The sequence below is a fragment of the Melanerpes formicivorus genome, unplaced genomic scaffold, assembly GCF_026170545.1.
Source record: "Melanerpes formicivorus ecotype bairdi unplaced genomic scaffold, bMelFor1.0.p_v2 SCAF_20, whole genome shotgun sequence".
NCBI classification, from domain to species: Eukaryota; Metazoa; Chordata; class Aves; order Piciformes; family Picidae; genus Melanerpes; species Melanerpes formicivorus.
The window spans coordinates 2,209,255-2,232,095 of record NW_027142372.1 but is presented as its reverse complement, the minus strand read 5'-3'; the positions used below and the strand labels follow the sequence as shown (position 1 = coordinate 2,232,095).

At 40.5% G+C, this 22,841-nt stretch overlaps 1 long non-coding RNA gene across 1 annotated transcript in view; it reads left to right on the top strand.

The window, feature by feature from the left end:
- The window catches only part of LOC137447210 (uncharacterized), a 185,200-nt gene extending 163,737 nt beyond the window's left edge, over positions 1–21,463 (top strand). The window contains exons 8-15 of the long non-coding RNA XR_010988825.1: positions 5,834–5,930; positions 7,123–7,347; positions 7,875–7,991; positions 10,146–10,246; positions 14,117–14,300; positions 17,701–18,122; positions 18,407–18,543; positions 19,673–21,463. This is a non-coding gene — a long non-coding RNA (uncharacterized lncRNA). The remainder of the gene's footprint in view (positions 1–5,833; positions 5,931–7,122; positions 7,348–7,874; positions 7,992–10,145; positions 10,247–14,116; positions 14,301–17,700; positions 18,123–18,406; positions 18,544–19,672) is intronic.
- The last annotated feature ends 1,378 nt before the right edge of the window (positions 21,464–22,841 follow it).

Below are 22,841 nucleotides of genomic sequence, written 5' to 3'. Positions count from 1 at the left end.
TCATTAACATGAAACTGATGTGAATAAAAGGCAACTGGGGCATATATGTTTCCATACCTTTATACCACTGGGTCTGATTCTACTTTTGCTCACACTGGTTTGATATTGATACAGCTCCTCTGGCTTCCATGACATGAATCTGTATTTAACCTGGGTCAGCAAGATCTCAGTCAGCTTCATTTACTTCAAAAATGTGTGCCTGGAGCTGTTGGGAAAGGATGGGTCTATAAAGGAACAGAAGATGGGAGGTAAGAATAGGAGAGGGATCAGGAAACAGCTCAGTGATGGAACTTTATATTTCTTGTCCTTGTTTGCCTACAGTTTGTTGCCTTTGTCAGTGAAAAATGGGAGAGATGAAAGAAGGGAATGTCTCTCAAGTTAACGGCTGTCTTCAGGCTGAGTGAAGCCCTGGGGTAGAAGCGTGTTAGTCCTCCCTTCTTCCCTCACTTCATCTGTTCAGTGTGTTAAGGAAAAAAAACCCCACCACCAAACACAAAAAACTACCCTTCTTCCCCCTCCCCCCCCAGTATAAAATAGGAAAGAACTACAAGGAAACAGAGCAGATTATTTTTTCCAGTTTGCCTAAGGGTTTCCTGGAATTTTTGCTACTGTACATTTATTTAAAGTAACCCTATCTGTTGAAATACATGCTGATCTTTGGTTGCTCTGAGATCAGAATCAGCCCCAAAGAATGCCTTTTGCTTGCAGTCATTTTTGTATTGTCAGTTCTTCCTCCTCACCCTGCTGCCATGCTGACCTCTACGGTGTTGGGTGACCGTAGGATAAACTGCAACATATGTGGTCCTGGGCAGAGAGCAAGTTATGATCCAAACCCATACAGAAACTGTGATCTGTTGTCCGTCTCCTCAAGGATGACAAAGCAATCTGCTTCCAAATAAAGGTAGATGTAAGATAAAGTCTTTGCTATCATATTTTCCTTGACATTAACCAGATGCTATTACTGTTTTGTGGCTTTGTCACCACCAATTATGAACTAAAATAACATCATCTGCTGCAGTGTGTCATGATCTAAAACTCCTGTGCCTCTTTCCAGTGACATTTCCAGTGGTTTATTAATACATGCTTAATAAGACTGTGCAAACTTATGTCAGTCACTTGGAGAGGATGTTTGGAAATAAAGGCTTGATCCTTCAGTGTCTAACCCAGATGAACCAGCTCCTTGATTTTTCTGGAACAATACATGCAGCTATGGGTCTGCTGGAGTGCCGGGAAGTTGTGTCATGTGTGCAATTGTCATCATGGCATACCCCAAAATGAAAACAAATCTTTTGCAGTGAAATGCAGGACATTATGCAATAAACTGAAATTTATTCTTTAATCCTCCACCCAAGCTATTCCACAGCAAATGCAATTAATTAAGATTATTTTGTTTGTTGGCTGCCTCAGTTTCACAATAAACATGTTTTTATTTGAGCATTGTGTGTATACCATGAAAATATTTCAAGGGAAAATAAGTTACTCAAATGGAGAACCTTTGTCATAAATCATACTGCAATTTTTTTTCCTTAGATGTGATTTATATCAGTATCATTTGTTAGAACTGGTAAATACTGAAAGCTTTTAAAACAGGTAAAATTATTTACTTTTTTATTGTCTAGACTATATGTAAGCCATTGCTAATTAATACTGCCCTTTCGGGTGGCTTTGCAGCAGGCATAACTCAAACATACCAATTACAAATGATTCCTCAATGTAAACTTTTAACAATGTAGCCTAAGGGCTTGCTCAACATGAAAGTACAATTTAGAAAGCATAAGTTTTAACTAAGGTCAAGATACATCAGGCAATGATGGATGTAGATGTAGAAATGTCTCATTGCAGGATGACAATGTTTTCTTCAAGACTAAGCAAGATGTTGGTAGCAGTGATAAGTAGAATGAAAAATAGGCTTGAATGAACCAGCCAGAAGGTTTGGATTTGGGGCCTGGTTTGCTGGTTGGGATTTTCTTTGTGTGTGTGTGGTGTTTTGGTTTTCTTCAGAGTTTTGCAAACTGGAGTTCAAGGGATGCAGTGAACAGTACAGTCTGCGTTTTAGACTGATTTTCTACAGCAGGCCCATGAGAAAGTCAAACTTTTCAACTTCATCTGCTGTCCTGGGTCTCACTTAGAAATGTGTCCCCTTTCATTCTTTTCCCAGCTGCTAGAGCAGATCCCCTCTGCCATGAGACTGCACCATGTGTCCTTGGCCTGCATGTGGTTCAGCACTGATTGTTGGTGTTACCACGACTCATCCGCCTTTATGCTTTCAGCTACTGAATAGAAAATGTTGTGGCCCCAGGATGCAAAGCATTGATCTAGTATATCCTACTGTTAGAGATACAAGGTTGTTCACCATTTTGCAGGGGGAATGTCTAGGGAGAATGTCTCTGAATAGGTGGTGGTTGAATGCTCCATGCTCTCTTTAAGATTACTCATCCTAATTCTCTCTCTTTCAACAGCCTGGGTGAAGCTGGCACAAGTTTGCATCATGTGCTGCATCTAATTTGGTAGAAGCAGTCACAACTCAATAGTGTGATCTGTGTCAAATTTGTATTGCTGATTCATCTGGTATCAATTCTTCTGGAGTGAAGGCTCCATAGCTGCAGAACCTCACATGTTCCTGGAGCTCCTGCTCCTCTCTTGTAACTCATTTATCACAGTTCTGCCATAGGCCTGCCCCTCCAGTGTCTCCCCAAGTCATGCAACACCTCATCTGTAGCTAAGGAATATCTTTTCCAAGACACATGTCACACAATCCTGGACTCAGCAGTCTAGTAAGTCACACAAGCTTTGTAAGCAATTCCTGAACCTGTCACTCTTTGCTGCAGACAGCATATAAAAATTGGAGGTTATCAATACATCCGTTCTTCTCCTTCAAGTCCATAATTTCACCTTCCTTGACACATGGTGTCTCCACAGTCTCTTGCAGAGAGGTCTGAGGAAATAATTTCTTATCAAGCCACTTCTTTCTCATCTCACGTGGAAACCATTGTTCTGGTCCTCAACACCGCCCCCTGTGTCCATGGGTGGCTCTTCCACCCACAAGACATCATGAAAGACAACCAAAGGCATAAGTATGGTTTCCCAGCTTGCGTACAGAAACCGTACATTGGAGCTGGATCATGAGGTTATTAGTCAAGCTCTGACTGAAGGTTTTGTTGCAGTAAACACTAGGTTTGCCCATGAAGTAAAAGCTAATTAGTTTAAATTTTAATAAAAAAATTGCCTCTGTCTATATTTATTAGAATTTCAACCTTATTGACCAAATAGTTCATGCATGCTTGATGAAACCAAATGGGTGCTACTGGGAAACCCCCCAAAATTTCAGCTTGATCGAATTAAAAACATTTATAATTTCTGCTATCGTTCTTCTTGTGAGCAAAGTTATTCCACTGATGTGGTCTCTCTTATTTTTGGTTGTCATCTATAATTATGCTGAAGAGATTAATACTCATACATTTCATGCAGCGTCTCAGCTTGATGACAGGACATTGTTTAATGAGAGCACAATCAACGTCCTGCCTCTTTGGGAGAGCCAAGGCAGCACTCAGTGGAAATCGTTGAAAATAAACATGTGGGTGCTTAAGCACTCTTTAATAACTCCTTCTGCTTGTTTGGTTAGCAATTTTGATGCTTTTTGTCCATTGCGCCTGTCTCTGCTGTTGTAGAAGTATGGTTATTTATGGTGCCAGAGGAGGTTGTGATCTCTTTATATAAACTAGGAGAGAGAGGTAGCATATAATAAATTCTGAGTCATAGTAAACATTTTAGTTTTGCAGCTCCAAGGCCAAACCCAAACATTCACAAATAAGAAGCACAGGTTGGATATTTCTCTCCCTCCCAGGTCTTAAATCAGTAAGAAATAACCATTGATATAGTTAATATTAGCCATGAGATGAAGAATTAGGCATTAGACTATAACAGAATCAGGATACTGATGTGCCAAGTACCTGTAAAAGCAATGGATTTGTTACATAGGCATGCTCTCTCCTGTCTGCAGCTTTTATGTCTCTTTAGGTATTTAGATTATATTTGCTCAGGGCAGAATAATGTTACAAAATGTCACTACCTGTGTGTTAGAAACAACTACTCATTATTTCCTTCTCTGAGATGTCTTGGGTTGATGTATGGAGCTTGGGGCCGATGTGTCTCAGTATGTTTGAGAAGCTGAGAGAGATGGGATTGTTTAGTCTGGAGAAGAGAAGGTTGAGGTGAGACCTCATTGCTCTCTCCCTGTAAGGAGGTAGTAGTGAGATGGGGGCTGGTTTCTTCTCCCTAATACCAAGTGACAGAATGAGAGGAATTAGCCTCAAGTTGCACTAGGGGAGGTCTAGGTTGGATATTAGGAAAAATTTCTTTAGTGAAAGAGTGGTCAGGCATTGGAACAGGCTGCCCAGGGAGGTGGTGGAGTCATTGTCCCTGGAGGTGCTCAAAAAACATGTAGATAACGGAACTTTGGGAAGCGGTTTAGTGGCCATGGCGGTGTTAAGTTCATGGTTGGACTTAATGGTCTTAGAGGTCTTTTCCAACCTTAATTATTCTGTATGCTTGATCTGACACAAAAAGTGTAAAAACAGCTCTGTGGGGTAAGATGTATACTGCTTGCACCATTGCAGTCCTTGAATGTTATGACTTTTACGGTCCCCCTGAAGCTTTTCAGTGAGTATGTGGCTGCTGTCATCCCCTAGCCAGTCGTGGACTGCTTGCCCTGACAGGGAACATGGACAATTTTGGGCAGAGCTCTGGTAAAGGCTCAGTCTCATCACAGTAGAGAGCACTGGCTCAAACCTCACTTTTCCCATTCTCTTCCCCAATGGAATCTGCACATGCTTTGCTTTGTGGTGTGTGATGGCTGCACTATTTTCTCTGCTGCAGCTCAGCTGGGGCAGGGTAGAGAGGGAAAACAATTAATTCCCTTCATGCCAAAATTTAGCACCTGGCTCCAGTGTGCCTTGGGACTAGTGCAGGGGACAGAGATACACTGCCTGGAAACCTTGCCATCAGAGAGGTGAAGTGTCACTGTAAATCAGGAGAGAGCATAAGAGTACCTGTTGACATGCTCAGACAAACCCTCAGAGCCTGACCAATGCTCAGGGCACCAGTGTGTCCTGGGTGCTGTTCCAAGGCTTCAGAGCACCCCAAGGAACCACAGAATTAGTGCTGCAGTGTCTTGTTGCACAGCTTTGGCATAGAAACAGACTGCTCTCAGTTAATTTTCAGGAGACAGGGACTGCAGGCTCAACTCAAGCAGTGCATACACCACTGAATGTCAACCTTCTCTTGAGCAGCATCCTCTCCTGGAAGTGCATTGGTGAAAGACACTGCACAATGTTCTCCAGACCTTATAAAGGAGGAAGGCAGTTTTCCTGCAGGTCTTCTTCAGAGAATGAGCACAGTATCAGGCAGCCTGGAATGCACTCTGTCCTCTTGCATTATATGAGTGATTCAGATTTTGCATAATATATTTAATTTGTAATTTATGTATGTGGTAATTTGGGAGAGATTTGAGGAGGACATTTCCTTTTCTTGTTTCTGCTAGTGCTTAAAATGATGAAAATTTATTCTTTCTCAACTGAAGAACATAGGGAGGGGTAGCCAAGAGCTCAAGCTGTGGGCAATGGGATTGTGGGGCCCAGCAGAATGTTCAATAAAGTAAATATTAAAGTGGAACTCAAGGGAGGGATATTTTTTTCCTTTTCTGTATTCACTTTATTTTTCAATGACAGAGGCTGCCTTTGAAAGCCAAAAGTATCATTTTTTTTTTTTAACAGACTCCCTTTTCCCTTCAAAACAGGTGGGTCTGTTTAGCTGGCTGTTCTATGTGCTCCCACAGGGCCAGTGGAGAGGGGGACTTGGCCAAGATGAGTTTTGCCTCTGCCTTCCCAGCAGAAGAAAAGGACTCCTGTTCTTCTCACCTCCTTTGTTGTGGGGTAGGATTTTATATACAATTATTTATATTTAATAGAATATAATAGATATTATACATGATTTTAACTACCAAATTAGTTAACACATTAACAAAAATATAACATTTCATTTAGTGTATTATCTGTTATAATGTATGTTATTTTGTATTTATGATTTCTATTTCTGTGTTCTTGAGAAATTTTGAAACTCAAAATACGAAGAAACACCAAGAAACAATTATTTAGAGCATCCCCTTGGAGTCATTAGCCCATCACTGACCTCATGCTCTTTTAGAAGGGCAACAAAGTTGGTGAGGAGTTTGGAGCACAAGCCTTACGAGGAGAGGCTGAGGGAGCTGGGGTTGCTTAGCCTGGAGAAGAGGAGGCTCAGAGGAGACGTTATTGCTGTCTACAACTACCTGAAGGAAGGTTGTAGCCAGGTGGGGGTTGGGCTCTTCTCCCAGGCAACCAGCACCAGAACAAGAGGACGCAGTCTCAAGCTGCACCAGGGGAGGTTTAGGTTGGATGTTAGGAAGAAGTTCTTCACAGAAAGAGTGATTGGCCATTGGAAAGGCCTGCCCAGGGAGGTGGTGGAATCACCACCACTGGAGGTGTTTAGGAAGAGACTTGATGGGATGCTCGGTGCCATGGTTTAGTTGATTAGATAGTGTTGGATGATAGGTTGGACACTATGATCTCAAAGGTCTCTTCCAACCTGGTCTGGTCTGGTTGGGTCTATTCTATTCTGTTCTGTTCTGTTCTAATACTTGCTGATTGAAGGGCACCCTAGAAAAGTTAGCTTAGATTTTGCTCCTCATGCCTCCTCACACACACACATACAGACATGCAGAAGCATAATGGTGCCCAATGATGTGTGGAGGCTGGAAAAAAGACCCAACCATCACCTACCCCAGTGCTGTCCCTGTTGTGCAATGGTAGTTCATTACATCATCATACTGTTAGTCTGCCAACATCCACGAACATCTCCTCAGGCCCTGTTGTCCTGACAACACCTCACCTTCCTCTCTATGTGGTCATCTGTGCAGGCTCAGTTCTTTTTGCCTGCTCCTCATCAGTGGTATTTGCACAACATCTGCTCCAAGATTCTTTGCAAGGAAAAGCCCCACAAATCGTGGTGTGGTTTGCAGAATGAATTCCCTAATGACACTCTCATTAATAGTTCTTGCTGCCAAATGCTGTTTGCTTTTGCTTTCAGAACTGTCTGCATTAGTGAGTACCTCCACTTGGAAATGATTTACATGAAGTGTTGTGCCCTTGCCACTGCCACAGACAGCAGCTCTGGACTGGGTGAGAGGGAGACTCTACAGTGAATTCATGGAGCAGCTCAGCTGCTGTGAACATCAGGATACTCGGTCAGCATCATATCCTTGCCCAAGGGGGAGGCTGCATGTTATGGAATTTACTGAATAATTAAGATATGGTAAATGGATATTAATAAAAATATTAATAACTTTTTATTATTATGAAAAAATGCAAAAAACTTATTAAATAGGTTCGATGTATGGTTGGAAAAAAATATATTTACAGTGGGAATGTACAGTATTTAGACAACTATGAGAATTTTAACTGTTTTAAGCAACCCAGAAGGAATAATCAGGAAGAGAGAATCCCCAGGAGCTAAATGGTGCTCCACCACAGTGGGGGGAGACTCTACAAGAACTGTTAAGCCAAAGAGGCAATGAATTAACTACTCACGGCTGGTTCCACCCAAGCAGGGAGTGCTGCTGCTGTGTGTAACTGTTGAGGCTTGTGGGGCACTCTTGTGCACCAGCCACAGCTGATTGCCGGCGGTCTCGGGGCTGGTTTGGCTTCAGCAGGACAGCAGGCTGTTTACGACACTGTCACCAAGGGCTCTTGGCTTTCCTGGGTAATCTGAGGCACAGCAAAATTCTAGTTGCAAGGGGAAGTGAGGCTTGGCTCCAGCTCCTAAACTTGTGGCTTCTCTAGCTTGCAGTGAGTAGGCTCGTAATTTTTATCTCAGGCTGTGGACTGGACAACTCGAGGAGAGACAACTTGAGGCAACTTCAAGCAAGGCAGATCCAAGGCAAAGCAGATTCAAGCAAGGTAAGGTGACTAGAAATCAGCCTGTATGTATATTGCCCAAGATTCAATCGGGCCAATAGGGGAGCTGAAGCCAGCGTACAGTCACCTAGTGAAAAGGTGTTCCGCCAGGCAGTGGCCATAAAAGGCAGAAACATAGGCCTGGTCAGGGAGCAGTGGCCAGTACATGTGCTCTTACCCCAGAAGTAGACTTATTTACCCAGACATTTTGGGGCCTCTCTTTTGTTCTTCTTCCTGCGTTACCCCGATTTCTGCAGGAGGGAGGGAGGAAAGGGGGACCATGTCTAGACACATCAGGGTTTGTCGGGGTTTGTGCTGGGGCTCGTTTGGCCCTGCCATGACACTGCATGGCAAAGGGATTACAGCAGAGTTTTGCAGCAGCACAATTTCTTTCTGTGATCCAGGCAAATTAGGGGTTAAAGTCTTCATGACAAACCAGTGCCCTCTGTTCCTCTCTGGTGAGACCTCATCTGCAATGCTGTGACCAGTTATGGAGCCCTCAGCACAGGAGGAACAGTGACCTGTTAGAGGTCCAGAGGAGGCTACAAAAACGATCCAAGGATTAGAAAGATGGGGTTAGACATCTCAAATTTGAATGACCCCAGCTCTCTCAGCCTGTCCTCAGAGAAGGCTCTGGGCAGACTGTATTGCAGCCTTTCAGTACTTAAAGGGGCCTATAAGAAAGATGGGCTTAGACTTTTTGGCAGGGCCTGTTGTGACAGAGCAAGGGCTGATGGTTTTGAAGTAACAGAGGAGAGATTTAGGCTAGAAAAAAAAATACAGTGAGGATTGTGAGACACTGGCCCAAGTTGCCCAGAGAAGTGGTGGATGCCTCATCCCTGGAAACTTTCCAGGTCAGGTTGAACAGGGCTCTGAGCAACCTGATCTAGTTGAAGATCAGGTCACCAAGATCACCAAGTCCCTGCTCACTGCAGGGAGGTTGGATTAGATGACCTTTAAAGGTCCCTTCCAACCCAAATTATTCTATGAGTCTAAGAGCTAAGTGAAAATTGATAGGAACAATACATTTAAGTCCAGGAGGAGTTGTCAGGTTTTTCATCTTTGAGAAAATACATCTCTTGGGGTGTTACAAAAGGAGGACACATAGGAGGGTATGAAGACACTAAACAAGACCAGTAGCAATGGCCAGAAAAGGCAGATGCTAGACAACACTTGTCTCTGCAGGCTGCTTCTATGGTGAGCTGCAAATTCCCATATTCTTCTGTCTGCCCTTTCTGAGATGAAAAGTGCATGAACACTTCACAGCAAAAAATAGGCCTGGGAAAAGCAGAACTATTTCTTGTGATAAAGGCTGGCTGCACAGTTCAGAAAGATGAGCTTGTCAGGGATGCTGCTGCACTCAGGCTGAACCTGTGGGAAGTGTGCCTGTTCCTAATAAATGTGTGTATTTATGTGGCAGTCATTGTGCTTTGCAAGGAGGGAGTCACAGAAATAATTAGTTAAGAGCGTGAGGTTTTGGCACAGATTCCCTTTCTCAAGTAGCTGTGATGTTCATATATAAGAAAAATTGATTTGGCATCAGGACAGGATTTCAGCACGCTCATGGTTATGGAAATCAGCTATGGGCATGGAGGAAATCTGTATATTGATTCATAAACTGACTTGATGACTTGTTCATGCTTTAATATTTTCATGGGCTTTTACCCAAAACAAAAATGTCAGTAGGTGCCACTTGACTGTGCTGCAGCACCGTCCAAAATGGTGGGAAGAATGCAGGGAAGAAAAGGGATTTCCTATTAGACAGAAGCCTTTGTTACTGGTGTTAATCATTTATTTATTTATTTATTCCTTAAAGAAGAGGGAGTTTTGTCATTGCTCTTGCTTATTGTGTTAAAATGTGCACCTATATAATAACCCAGAGCACAATGGCTTCCCACGAAAGACCCCCAGTTTCACGGACACTTTCACCTTTGGAAGATCCTGAGAAAGCCCTTCCTCCTTCTGCTCACACAGCCACATGCCAACACCACTATGTCTGCGTGTTTGTGACAATAGCTTTACTTTACTAGTGTGCAGACTAGCTGACTCTTTTTTTGGTCAGACTGGTTAGGGAGTGTTCAGTCAGTATCAGCACTCATCCAAGACTGCCTCACAAAAAACACCTACTGACTGACTTGTTGTGAACGTGTTTCTCAGCAGCTTTAAAATCTTAATCCCTGGATAATACCTCTGCCTGCTTCGCGGTTTTCTTTGGAGACCTTCCAGCACTGACCAATCTTGACCTTATTTGACTGAAGGTATGTGGGCTTGAAATGGAGGCAGTATGGCTGCTGGCCATTATGAAAATGAACGGAAACTATGTCATGTGTGATTTTATCTAAGATCCCGTGCGATACCAACATGCGACCAAATACTGATCTCATTTGCAACAGTATGCTTCCGTTGTGATTTCAGAAGAAATCAATGGGTGTAATGTAAGATGAGTCACAACATATACACTGTGCCACAGCAGAGCAGAATTTTCTCCATAAATAATATCTCTTTTGGCAAGACACAGGGAAAAAAAGCCTGAAAATCTATACTGTATTGAACTGCACGGTTCAGGAAAGAGGCCTTATGCATAATGGTATATTTTTGAGCATGGAGGTTGTTCCTTGAGGATTAAAACTTCCCTTAAGACAGTTGGTTCCTCCTCTTCACAAAATTTCTGCAAGTCTTTTCCATGACTGGGGTGTAGGATTAAAATATCTCTGGGGCCTTGTTTGAAACTACTGTGTTTGGAAACCACCTTACATAGTGAAAGCACTCACAGAGAAACCAGGGAGATGGCTCATGATTTCTCAAGGTGGACTGCAGGAAACACGGAGACATTTTCATATACTCAGGAAGAGTATTTGGTGGTTGGCTTGTTGCAGCTTATTAAATAATCTGCCCAACTTGCAGCTAATGAGTGATTTAAATGCAGTTTGAAGGCAGCTTTTGTTTCTTCCAACTGCTGTTTTAAGAAAGATCCCTTAAAATTAATTGACTGATGACCTGTATAATTGATGCTGTCTACACAGCATGCAGCAGCCAAAACTGATCGGTAGCAAGAGCTCTGGCATCTTGGTAAAGGCTGCTCTAAACCCTTCGGAGAACCTCTGCTTGCCCTCTTTTTATGCTCTTGGGTAGGAGAGGGCATGTTTAGTTTTCTGCTTACTCTATTCCCTTTTGTACTTGTTCATTTGCTAGGTGCATAAAGGAGAGGAGGTCACTTGTGCACATGGGATAAAGAGGTATTATGAATTCTAAAGTGTTTGCTTTATTGGGAAAAGCAGAGTGAGCAGGAGAGTGCAGGAACATAATGTGTGAATTTTTAATGAATGCTGTGCCAAGTGTTTGTGCATTTTTTTCTCTACCTGTAGCAGCTTTATTCATTTGGGAGAGTACTGTGTACAAGATATTCTTTAGTAGTATGCTGGCTGCTGTTTAGTTTTAATAAATTAAATCCTTTATATCAATGTAATATTCTTTAGACAAGCACTTCCAAGACAGATTAGAAATGAACTTAAGGGGATTAAAAGCTTCTCTTGCTAAAAACAATGTTTCAGATGGGAAATCCACTTATTTATGTCACTTTCAGTGGACTACATTTGTCTTTAATATGTTGCTACTGCTAAAGAAAGCAGTGTTTTGCCCATGTCTGCAGCCCTTCTGCTCTGCTTTACATACACAGTGATGTTTATTTTCTTCATCTTTGGGAAAGATTGATGGTTTCCCATAAAATGTGAACAACCATTTTCTTTCTTATTTAGAGAAAACAAAGGATTTAATGGATCTAGTGTGTTAAATAGTGTCAGACTCTTTGTAAAATAGGAAACAGTGTGAATGAAAGGTATGAGCAGAGAGAAAAGCCTGCTTTGATTTCCCCCTTTCAGCAGGCTGAAAACATCAACTGTAAGGTTCTTGTTATCTGTGAAATGATGGACATCTTGGGAGCAGCCTAGTTTAGTGGTGCTAGCTCAGGCCTGTGCAGCAGACTGAGGGGGAGGCACTGGGTCACAAGCTGTTTCCTCTAACTAGTGCCAGATTAGCTGTTCCTGTACTAACCACTTGTCCTAGGACAATGGTATGTCAACTCCAGTGGTGGGCCCTCTAGCATGAACCCAAAATCTCTTGAAGACACTGTGCAGAGATCTGAGTTGGTATACCACCACTCTGCAGGTGTAACAGCCATTGTGAGGCAGTCTGTATGTGAGGTCAGATGTTGTCTGTCCATGCTGCACTGGCTGTCTCCTGCTCCACTAGTAGACCTCCAGCCAGCATAAACTGAGTGCTTTGGTCAACCTAGGAAAGTCACAGCCAAATGCATGTCCAAAGCCTTGTCCCATTTGCCCTGCTGTGTATCTGGTCATGGAGAGATGGCTATGAACATTGAAAGGACATCTTTCAGTCCTAGGCTGTGGTAGGAACTTCTCGTTAATCATCAACCAAGTCACACAATACTGATCTGGAAATGGCTGGCTGCTCCCTCATGCTGTCACACTGAAATTTCAACAAGGCAGGATCCACCCCTGTGGAATAAAGAGGACAGCCTCATGGGGAATGAATATTCTGAGCGTTCAGATAATTTTTAAGACCATATTTAAGCCCCAATAAGAGATAACCCAGCAAACTAACTTTACTAACTTTAACTAGCTTTACATGGCTGATCTTTCAAAAGAGTCAAAGAAGGAAGACCTCCTCTTGACTCTCCTCACAAAGTATCTGGAAAGGGAGAGAGCCTAAGAAGTCTTTGAGGACAATTTGGTTTTACCTTTTCTTAAGCAAGTTAAAAATCCTTGATCTACAGTGAGAACAGAAGAAATCCTCAGATTAAAATGAAAACTTAAAAGAAATATGAGAAATTAATATTTTAATTGGAAGGAGGCCTTTCAGTCTCTTTATTGTTGCCATTTGCATGTGAGACCACGAAACTACAGTGCTTGTTTCTTACATGACAGCACCAAGAACTTGGCTGTAGTTTGTGGATCTGTTATTATTCAAATGCACTGCAGATAACTTGGGCAGAGGGAGAAGTTCTGCCTCACAGCACATGAAGTTTGTCTTGGTAACTGTGTCCTTGACACAGCACTGGATTATGTTATTTTAGGCACATCTCTCCCTGTCATTAATTAAAACTGTTGCAGAATAATTTCTATTCCTTCCAGTTTCATTATGCTGTAAAATATTTTTCATTTAAATGGTTTCTAAAGTAATTTATTTTCTGGTACCTTTTTAAAACAAGGTAATTTCCCTTAATGCTTTTGGGCCATTGATACTCTAAGATCCACTGTTCAGTTTTGGTCAGTCTTCAAAACACACCCAGAATCTGATGCTCAGACTGAATTGCAGTGCATCAGATCAAGCAAGGGATACATTTTCAAAGCAAAGCTCAAGGATTGAGTTGCACAGCTCTAATGGCATTCAAAACAGCCCTACAGTAGGGCTTTGTATTAACCTTGTATTCTTAGGACTGCATAAGAAGAAGCTGGAAAGCAGAAATTTAACAACCATCTTTATATTCAATTATTTTGTTCTCTTTTGTTTTCTGAGGCCAGATTTCACTCCTTTCCCCAAAGCCACTTTGGTTTTTTTCTGTTGCAAGTTATAGCATTTATCAGGCATTTAAATCCTTATGTGTTGCATATGATAATAAAAGCCAACTGAAATTTGACCACTAGTTTTAGAGGGTAGAAGGTAAATTCATTTTCTGCACAATAATGATGGGCTCTTCTGTCATTGCAGCCACTACATCTGTACTGCTCATTAACACCTGGGGGATAAAACTTATATACATCACTGCACAGCTTATCTAAAAAAGAAAAGAACTTACCATTAAAAAAAAAAGAAACAAACCCATAATTAGGATCAGGGCTGGGACTTCACTGGGAAATATGGTGTAAAAATGCTTCTCATTTTAAATTAAGCTCTCAACAGCAAGTGCTTGGCTTTCAGCAACTTCTCTGAAACTCTTTTAATTGAAGTTCCATGAAAATCTGGGGAGTTCAGCTCAAGTTCACCTCTCAAACCCATCCTGCTTTCATTAAAGATCTGATCTTTCTTTATTTGCCAATAAAAAATATATATATGTGTGTGTGTATAAATCAGTATCTGCTCTATACTCTATAACCTTTTTTTTTTTAAAGGAACCTTTTCCCCTTTTCTTTATGAAGGATGAACTCTGCTTTGAGCACACTATGAGAGATAGAAGGAACGGTCTCCATGGGAGAACTTTCCCCTCCAGGCTGGAGTTTGGAGCAAAGAACACACTTATTCCTTCCCTCATCTGCCTGGTCTGCATCAATCTCACGGTTGTCTCTGCATGGCCTGGTAAGGACAGTGTAGGCTCAGACCAGTTTCCTTAGTGCTTTGGATAATGCAATGCAAATATCACGAGCTGAGGACTGAGCTTGCCTTGGTCAAGCTCAGGGTATTTCCATATTACTTGGATGCCACTATTATGTATTCCTGTGTCTAAAACCCAATGAAGGTCTTGATTATTCAGAAGGAAGAGTCTTGCTCAGGGCATATATCTGGGCAGTGATTTTACGATTTTCTTTTCTTTTAACCCTTCACTTTGATTCTTTTTCCAGCTGCAGTGGCCAGATGTGCCTGTAGCAGCACCAAGGGGCCGAGGCTATTTATTCTAAGGCCTATTATCTCTTTGCTAAATCAGTCAAATAGTAAGACATCTTCAAAAATTACATCCATAGATCAGAGGTTTCCAAGTCAGCTGGAGGGTGCTTTTAAAGCTGTGAATTTGGAGGCATCCATTTTGCCCCTTTGGGGCAGAAGTCAGTGTGCCCATCCATTTCCTGGGATTTGTAGTCATTCCCCTTTTTATTTTATGCTAGGTTCCAAATAAAAATGTGTTGAAAATGGTGTAAATTCTAAGTTCTCAAAGACAAAGAACTTTGATATATTAAAGTCCTGTATCAGCTAATAGTTATCATTTGGATACCCCTTTTTCAGTTTCATTCCACTGCAGGAGTAATAATTGGCACCAAGTTATTTTATTTTATTCTATTATTTTAGTCTATTACTAAAACAACTGCTTTCTACCTGTTCCACGATTCTCCTGCATGTATTTATCTCCAGTTTTGGTGAATAAGATCCCAGTGTTTCTGATCAGGGTCCAGCTGGACCTACACATCTTTGTTTCATGTATTTAATATACTCAAAATACACTAAATGACAGTTTATAATATCATTATCAACAGTTAAAGACATTATAACTTCAAGAAATGAAAAGAAAGTGCAGCCATATGTGGAAATGCTTTATTTTGTGCACTTTTAACCCTCACAATAGTTCAGCTGCAAAAATGGGGACAGCAAGGCAGGGAGAAAATTGTACGTCTGCAAAATAATTTTTCAGCTTTCCCCCCACTGCTGTCATGAAAGACCAGTGTGCTATTTGGATGGTAAATAACAACCAAGGACCAATTTATTTTTCTTCATAAAATTATTTCTTGAATTGGATTCAAATGTGTTCCTTATTACATGGTTTGATAATTCAGTGATGCTTTCCCCCCATAACATATGAGCTGATTTAAACCTTCACTCCAAACAGCCTCAGGCTTATTAAGAACAGTGTGGACTGAGTATGGATTAGGTTTAAAAGTAATAAAAAAGTAGACCTGTTGGTTAGGTGAAAAATTCACTATCAGATTCCTGAGTGCAGCTTTCTTTTCATGTGCAAACTGCATTAAATGAGGCATTTAATTCAACAAATCCATAGTTCTGATCCACCAGAAATAGAGACTGGGTTAGTTCAATTTGTAACAAACGATCTCCATATGATCAAAGTCCTGAGAGCTGATTCCAACATACTGCTTAAATTAGTCTAACACCGAAGTGTTTGGCTCTGGGACAATATTTGGAATGTCTTACCAGAAGAAAAATTCCTCTGCACACATGGTTCCAATATCTGGGAATGCCAACCTTGCTTTTTAATGGGCTGACAGGGAGCCTCCGTGCTAACTTTCTGACTCCAAAAAGTTCTTGTGCTGTCACCCGCAAACCAGCTTGGATAATTTTTCCTTGGCTTCCTTATTAAAGCCTGAATGAAGGGATTGTGTGGCTTTCTTAATGTCACTTGGTCTGCTTGCCATAAATTCAAGCACTCATGATGAAAGCTCCACTTATATTTCGCTGGGAAATGGAATCAAGGAGAATGCACCCTCGTTCACAATAAATAACTAAAGTTGAGTTATTAAGTGTATTTCATATTGCAGTGCCTTATTACATCAGCAGTTTAGATAATGGCTTCTTAAAAATACTCCTCTACTGAAATCTATGGAGAGCGGCTTGCACATAGGCGTTCCTACGCATGAAAACCAAACCAGCCAGCTAGAGCAATAACTTAGGACTGTATTAACTAATATCAAATATTTACATTTTTACATGCTGCTGTCTATTTAGATTAAGCAACCATAGCAATAACAGCAGTCAGCAGTGTGGGCTGTATTTGCTCGAGCCCTGCCAGGGAATTCTCAGCTGGGATTGTTTGTTTGCTTTGTGCAATGAAGACTCGAGCTGTTTACATTGTAGCTCCAGTTTTAGAGAGTGCTAATTACGCTCCACTGCTGAACCCTTCAATTTCTCTGAAGCTGCTGTCCTGCAACAGTATTTGACATCAGTCTTGGGGAAAGCAATCTGACTCACGGCAGGCAACAAAGGGTGCTCCAGTGCTGGGTAGTTTTGTACTGTGGTAAGTGGTGCTAAATGGCAGCTCCTGCCTTTAACTCTGATGGATGTTTTAATTGATTTGTGTATTTATTTATTTTAGAGAATGGACAACATTTTCAAAGTCATGGGTTGAATTTCCTCTCCTAATTTTACTGGTTTGTTTTGTTGTTTTTTTTTTTCAATTGAACTTCTTCATGTGAAATTGGCTGATACAATTCACCTAGAGGGGTGCATAGCCCTCTGTTTACATGCATTACTACTATCTATTTACATACATTAAACACGTGTAATTCTTTACATTTCCCCCCCATTATTATATATGCATATATATGCATATATAATATAGATGATATATATTATATATGCACATATAATATAATATAATATAACATAACATAACATAATATAATATAATATAATATAATATAATATAATATAATATAATATAATATAATATAATATAATATAATATAATATAATATAATATAATATAATATAATATGCATATATATATAAAATATAGGCATATATAATATATATGCAGAGGGATGTAATAAATTGACACTCACCCAGGAACAGACGGAGCTGACAGTGAATAAATGCCCTGATTAGCATCTTACTGCTATAACTTTGCAGTTCCTTCCTGATTAGTTAAAATACATGTTGAATGGCTACGAGATTATTTATAAATCTGTGCTAAGCATTGCTTGATATGGTATAATGGCCAGAATGGGAGAATGAGGTGGGAGGAAGGATGAAAGGCTGGCACTCAGAAATGCAGCCAACCCACTGTTTTCATGGTAACTATTCTGAACAGGTGGCTAAGTAAGCCAATTAAACAGACTTTAAGAACAAATTACGATAGTAATCCATTGTTGGGGATCATTGAAATGCACCGTGTGGAATCTGTTCCCCAGAGCTGTCTGAATAATGAAAACCTATTTCTGTATAATGTTATTGTTTTCCTATCCTTATTAAATGGTCAAGGATCTCACTTTTTTTTTTTTCCCCCCTTTTTTTTTTTTTCCTTTTTCCCTCTTAGGGGTGGATGGAAGAGAAAGGAGAGAACTTTTTTCCTGAATTTTGAAGAAAGGATGTGATCTGACTTTTAAAACAATAATATTAACATGTGTGAAAATCTTTTCCTTCAAAAGAAAGAAGGGTTTGCTAATGAACTTTTATAACTCTTTTAGAATTGTTTTTTTAAATTATGAGTTGAAGACTTATGAAGACTCCTGCTTCATGGGCAGGAGTGAAGAAAAGCTCAAAGTCATTTTGACAGAAATGCTGCGATCAGAAAAGTGCCTGGCAAGAGGCAGTAAAGAAAATGTGGAGTATAAGAGGAACCAGTTATAGGTCTTTTAGCTTCAGTGGAGGGCTCCAGAGATCTAGGGACTTCTCTCCAGTGTTGGGGAAAGACCATCCAAAGAGGGAAAGGACAATTCTCCAAACAGCCTGCTTAAGGTGATTCAGCCCTCTCACTGTCAAAACGTTCATTTTTCTGGCACTACATAAAATTAACAGGTTCTGGCAACTTGGGGGCTGTAACTAGTAGTCTCCAATACAGAGCATCTCCTCCACATGGTCTTGTTCAGTGATACACTGGCATTGATTAAAAAGACACGCCACAGACTGTCAAACCTAACATCATAGAACATTTTGGGTTGGAAAGGACTTTTAAAGGTGTATATATATATTAAGGGGAGGGCAATACTAAATTTCTGCATTTTGTTTCTTCTTCTTTTTAGACCTGGGCCAGAAAAGAGTTCTCTAGAATGATTTCAGTCCACTGTGTAGCAACAGCTCCAAGTTGCCACGTAGGGCTGCATTTGAACCACGAACCTGGGGACAAAATAAATTATGTGTAAACTGAGGTATGGAGATGGTGAGTGACAGAAGAATAGTGCTCAGAAACTGTTTTCAAGAGATTCTATATTCATTCAAGTAGTGTAACTGTTTAGCCAATTTATTCACTTGACGAGTTCCTTTTTAACCACCCTAATTCACCATTCATCCTAAGATGGCCTTCATTAGTTTATTAGATATTCATCGAATGAGATTTTAGCATAAATACAGTTCCAGAGAGGATTACTGCTCAGGGAATCTCTTCTTTTTAACCTGCTTATTTGGCTATCAAGTGTTTGTTGAAACGAGCTTGTATTTGCTTAGTTCCTTAATGAAGTCTGGAAAAGCTTTTCTGCAAAGGGAATGTTGTTTTGTCAAAATTAGCTTACTTAAATAGTTTTCAAAGCAGTCTGAGAACAAAGATTTCAAAGCTCCATCTCCAGCCTAATATTTACTTTTTACACTGTATAGTAGTTTAGACTTGCAGAAAAAGTGCACTTGCTTTTTTTTTGGGGGGGGGGGGGGGTGTTTGTTTTGTTTAAATTTCTGTGCTTCTAGTTGTGAGATATATATGTCATTTCTAGGGGTATGGAACTAATTGAGGAATATGTCCTGCCCTTGTTGAGGTGAACAGGGCAGATAAATAAAAACTCCATTGGACATAAATCTCCTCCACTAACATCAAAGAAACAGGCTCCTGCTAAGTGTATTTGTATAATGCAGTAATTTATGCAAAAAGCAGCTTTTGTCAGCAATGCAACAAAGCAGCTTTGATAAATGTCCCCTAATTTATTGTCATGTATCTCAAATCAAAGTAAAACATTTACAGCCTGCACACTGAAGGAACCCAGGCCCAGGGCACTTAAAGGGTTTCTCTCCCTTTCCATCTCCCCTCCTTATTTTTTTTTTTTTTGAAGAAAGAAAGGAAAGAAAGAAAGAAAAGAAAGAAAGAAGGAAAGAAAGTAAGATAAGTTGGGCAAAAGGTTAAACAGGATCTGTTTTGAATGCTAAGTATTTTATGCAAGTTATGGGAAAATATAATAGTAAGGAAGCTGTGTAAAGACTGACAGAAAAGTCTGTACTAATTCAGATTAAAACTTCTGCTTAGATTTTTCTCTTACAGGTGGTGTTGGAGGAGTCATAATGTGGATGCTAATTGTGTTTTACAGGGACAATTACAGTTTCTCAGGTACTGAAGGAATAAAGCTCTGACTGCAGCTGGTGGATGTTTGGAGTTAGTGCTGGTCTTCCCATCTCACCTATGGATTCTCCTGAGAATAAGCACAGCACATTTTGGAAGTTGGATCAAGTGTGAGCAGTTGGGGGGAAATTTAGTGACTGGCTTCAGACAGGAAAATCACACCATTGAAGAGGAGAAGGCCATGAGTTCCATGTGAAAGGCTGAGGGGACTTCTATGGCACAGAAATCTGTTGACTTTTCTTCCTACTTCTAGTGATAATTATGAGACCTACTGTTTTGATGCAGTTGAGCAGATTGCTTGGCATTGCAGTGTCTTGAATTGCACAAAATTTGTGCAGCAGAGCATTTCATCATTAAAGGGTATTGCTGATAAGGCACAGTCTGAAATGGATGTGAGGTTGGTTGCCTTAGCAGTAAGCCCTGGCATGAGTGAGTGTGTGGGAGTCATCATGCCTATGGCCTGTCACCTGTCAGTAGGTTCCCCCTAGAAGCACTCCTCCGGGTACTCTGCCTCCTGCTGAGCACTGAAGTTAGCAGGGCTCTCTTTACTGAGGCTAGAAGAGAAAAATCAGCTACAAAGGTGCTCCTCACCCCCTGCAGGGCTGCTACTGAGGCTGCAGGAGCTGGACCAGGGAAGGCCTGAAATCTGCTTGCTGGAGGAAAACCATCTAATGTCTATCAGTCAGATGATAAATTGAAACGATGTGGGCTTTTCAGTCACCCACAACATCTTTCAGTTAAAAAGACCAAAGTGGTACAGCTCCTCTTCAAGCCCCTTTGATATTTAGGGAGAGCAATAAATTAAATTCTGTTTCAGCAGAGATCTAGCATGGCTTCACATGTCAGTTTGCTTCAGAAGTAGACGGTATTTCTATGGGTTTTTTCCCCCTTAGATAGCTCAGCATATAATAAAACAAACATACAGCTTCAGGAGTACAATATCACTTGAGTGGAGTTGTTTCAAAGTGTTTTACAGTCCATCTGGTAGACCAACTATAACCATTAGGCATGTTCTTCACACAGATAGTATGGCTCTGGTATTGCAAACCAGAAGAATGAAAATCTGCAAAACCAGGCCTGCTACACTATAAAATGGAGGCATGGAGTTCAATGAGAGAGTGAGAAGGAGTAATTGTTAAAAAAACCAACAAAAACCCCAAAAACCCAAACAAACAAAACAGAGAAATAACAGGGGAAAAAAAAAAAAAAAAAAAGAAAAAGAAAAAGGGGTTTGTATCCTTTGTATAAAATTTCTGCCTGCAAGGAATGAGCCTGTTCTCCCAGCACCAGCTTGCCTCTTGAAAGAGCGTAAGTCAGATGACTTACTGTGGAAGAATTCACTGTAATTTCTGACACATGTCTGTCTTTGTTGCTGCTGTCATTAAGGCACATTAAGATTGTAAGTTAATATACAATGATTTAAGTTAAGGTCATAATTGCCAGGTTTACCATTAAAATTTTCTAAAAGTATTCTGCATCTATAGTCAATGAAATGAGAGCTTCTCGTGTTAAAAATCATCAAAAATATGCTTAGGAAAGCTAATTGTATTATGAATGTACTGTTTGACTCATAGTAAGCCCAGAGGCTTTGTCAGGTGTAAGGCTCAAGGGATCATCTCCAGAAACAGGGGAAAGGAAAGGAAAGGAAAAGGAAAGGAAAGGAAAGGAAAGGAAAGGAAAGGAAAGGAAAGGAAAGGAAAGGAAAGGAAAGGAAAGGAAAGGAAAGGAAAGGAAAGGAAAGGAAAGGAAAGGAAAGGAAAGGAAAGGAAAGGAAAGGAAAGGAAAAGGAAAGGAAAGGAAAGGAAAGGAAAGGAAAGGAAAGGAAAGGAAAGGAAAGGAAAGGAAAGGAAAGGAAAGGAAAGGAAAGGGAAGGGAAGGGGAAGGGAAGGGAAGGGAAGGGAAGGGAAGGGAAGGGAAGGGAAGGGGAAGGGAAGGGAAGGGAAGGGAAGGGAAGGGAAGGGAAGGGAAAAGAAAAGAGAAAGAAAATAAAAGAAAGAAGAGAAAGAAGAGAAAAGAAAAGAGAAAGAAAAGAAAAGAAAAAAGAAAAGAAAAGAAAAGAAAAGAAAAAGAAAAGAAAAGAAAAGAAAAGAAAAGAAAAGAAAAGAAAAGAAAAGAAAAGAAAAGAAAAGAAAAGAAAAGAAAAGAAAAGAAAAGAAAAGAAAAGAAAAGAAAAGAAAAGAAAAGAAAAGAAAAGAAAAAAGAAAAGAAAAGAGAAAAGAAAAGAACTAAAAACATCTCCAAGACATGCAGCAGCTTTACCCCATGAAACACTGTGCCATCATCACGGGGTCAAGCAGAATGTGGCACAACAGCATGAAGACCCAGACATCAGCTTGGTGGGTGGGAATAAGACGTGTGTGTATACATATATATATATATATATATATATGGATAAATATAGAGAATTATAGAATTGACTTGATTGGAAGAGACCTTTAAGATCACTGAGTCCAAACTAACACACCAGCATGGCCACTAAACTATAACCCAAAGTGCCATGTCTACATGTTTTTTGAACTCCTCCAAGGGATGGTGACTCCACCACCTCCCTGCACACCCTGTTCCAATGGCTGACCAAATATATATTTCTATATTTTATAAATACCTATTTGTGTATATTTCTACACATATATAAAAATGTATATTTATACTTATTTAATCTATAAAATATAGATAAATGTGATTGCATAGTAAGCCATGTCTGTATACATATATGCATAGATATAGACATGTATACATGTCATTAGGTGTATATGTATATGTGAGTATGCATATACATATATCTAAGTATATATCTACATATACATATAGCATTTGTAGGTATGATGTAGAGTGTCTACTGGTGACTACATTATACAGTAAAAGCAGCCCTAGGGGCTGGCTGCCTTACTGGATTGCCATCTGACCCTGGTTCACTCACTGGTAGGAGAGGACCAATGTGTACAGTGGGGTCTAGTGTGGGAAGGAGCAGAGACCTGTGTGGGTGCTGGGGTTAGAGACATGGCCATACTGGAGGGATTCACAAACAGAGGGCAAAACCGTTGTGGTTTTTCCTGAGAAGAATGGCAATGAGGTAGAGTAAGATTTCTCAAAGGACAGTGGCACTGGCAGCACCAGCAGCTGCCAAGCTGTGCCAC